Below are 2,500 nucleotides of genomic sequence, written 5' to 3'. Positions count from 1 at the left end.
AAGTAAATGCCAAACAGCAAACCGTCTCCACGGACTCATTAAACAAGGATCACTCGCGAAGGTAACGAGCAGGACGGAATCCCTCTTCTTCAGCTTAAGAGAGGAAAGGAGCCCGCAGCAGCCAAAACAAAAACTACGCACCGCTTTCAAGCTGCAGCCCCGCTGCCCGCCCGATCCTACGCGTGTGCATCCTGACTCGGAGACCCTCGCTGGGAATCGTTTTCTGCCTGTGTTAAGCACAGTGAATAAACTCTCATAGCTCAGAAATTCTTTGGAGGGGGAAGGGGGGGGGGGATGTCTTGGGGCTGATTTTTTTACAAGCTTCTACATAAAAAGTTTACAGTACTGAGTGTGATTTAAATCTCATTTCAAAGGCTGAGCGGAAAAAAAAAAAAAAAAAGAAAATAAAAGAAAAGAAAAAGCTGTCCTCTGAAGTTACTAATTAAATTACCCTCTGATGCTTCTACTTCAGCCAGAAAGATCGGGGTTCGTGCTGTTCCCCCTCTCCTTCCCCGCGCTTTTCCCGTCGGTGCGCTGCCTGTTTTACACATGTACCGGGTATCGCCTTTGCTTCTCTGGCTTACAAGTAAACCAACTCCTTCCCGAAATCATCCTCACCTCCACAAGCAAAGAGAGAGGGAAGGGAAAATGGGGAGGGGAGAGCCTTCCCACAGCTGACTCTACCTTAAGACAATTAATCTTTAGTCTTTCACCCTGGGAGGCAGGATAAATACAACGAGAAAACAGATAGGAGTCTCCCCGGTCCTGTAAGGAAAACAGCTGTTCCAAGCACTTTAATGCAAATGAACACAAATGAAGGTTTCAGCTTTTTTTTTTTTTTTTTTTCTTCCAGAGTTTTACTGCACTCCATTTATCAATTGGACTTGACAACAAAAGAAAGAACTGGGGGAAAACCTGGGGCAGATTCAAGTCACTTCCACTCTATATAAAGGAAGGGGGGGAGTTCCTTGAGGGCAAGTTGTAGGTCTTGCCAGTCCTATTGCAATATCGGTTTTTATGCAAGATTTCTTTCTCTACACCCCCCACCCTCTTTTAATTTTCACGGTCTTGTAAGATGACCGTGGTGACTGCAAAATGAAAGTACGTTTATGACTTTCCACTGAGAAGTTGTGGCAATAAGCCCTACTTTCAGAGAAAATACAGAAATTAAAAAGTTTGTTAAAATTAATTGTATCTTTACAGAAGGTAGAGGAGTTCCGCATATTTACCCTACTCCATACACTATATTAAAAGAGTAAAGTGGTTTTAATAAAAGACAGCAGATACACTTACTTGGCTGCAGGATTTAAAGGCTACAGCTTTACGGCGCGGAGGGAGATATCTAGGAAAACCTGCCTTATGTCTACCTCGTAAGAAGAGCAGATCATTAAAGGCTATCTGACGCATCTGTTTAGGGACTGGGGGAGATCGGTGTTTCAAGGGAGGAAAAAGGACTTGGTTCAGCAGATACAAACGCGAGAAAGTGAAAGTCCTTCCTCTCGCCCACCCCTTCCAGGATCAGCGCCTGTTCTGGTCGGAGTCCAGGTCAGGAATTGGACGCGACCCCTAAAGCACTTGCCTTGTTCTTCACTTGTCAAACGTGTTTTATCTCTAAGTGACCTTTTTGTTAATGTTGTAGACTGTGTGGGCCACCATGTCAGATCCGGAAACAAAAGTAAAAGATTGATTAACACATTTTGCCTGTGAAAAAATGTTATGGGATGAGGAGGTGGGGGGATAGTGGGATGCGCAGTACAAAGAGAAAAGAAAAAGGCAATCCAGGGAGAGGCAGAAGCGCTGCGGACTCCGCTCGGGGCATCCGCCGACACGGTAAAACCGCGGTTCAGGGCACAGGACTCGGTACGCTTCGGGAGCGCACAGACACAAAGCAGGATGTATATACCGCCCGGGTGGATACCGTGTGCATACCCACGAGGTTCTCAGCACAGCCCAGCTGAAATCAAACACAAACGGTGAACCGATATTCTCGCTAAGGCGAGGGGCCGCCTCCCCAGGCCCCCGGTGCCGGCGACCGGGCCAGACCGGCGGGTGCAGGGACGAAGGGCTCTTTTTCGAAGGGGACGCGGAAGGAAGGGGAAGAAAAGCCCGACAGCCTTCCCCGGCCCCGCGCCGCGCTGCCCTGCGTCCGCACAGGGCCGGGGAGGGCTGCCGGGTGCTGGCGCACAAATCGAGTTTACTCGAAGCATTTATTCCGTAAATTGAATGGCTTTTTCTCCTAAGGAGCCCGTCTCTCCCTCTGTTTGCCTTCCTCCCTCTCTCTCCTTCCCCCTTCAAGTCACACCAGGCTTGTAATCAGCAACAAAAGCTGACATAAATCAAGGGCGGATTGACAGGGGCTGACAAATAACTGATTGATTGCGGTTGGGGAGCACTGACAATTGACGGCGGGGCGGAGAGACCCGAAAGGCGGCGGCGGGCGGTGCGTGACAGCCCCGCGTGTGACGACCGGCCTCCCCCAATCCCGCCGCCCTCCCCGCGC

Source organism: Haliaeetus leucocephalus, unplaced genomic scaffold (assembly GCF_000737465.1).
Source record: "Haliaeetus leucocephalus isolate CR32 unplaced genomic scaffold, Haliaeetus_leucocephalus-4.0 Scaffold229, whole genome shotgun sequence".
NCBI classification, from domain to species: domain Eukaryota; kingdom Metazoa; phylum Chordata; class Aves; order Accipitriformes; family Accipitridae; genus Haliaeetus; species Haliaeetus leucocephalus.
The sequence above is the reverse complement of the archived record's forward strand: the minus strand, read 5'-3'. Positions refer to the sequence as shown.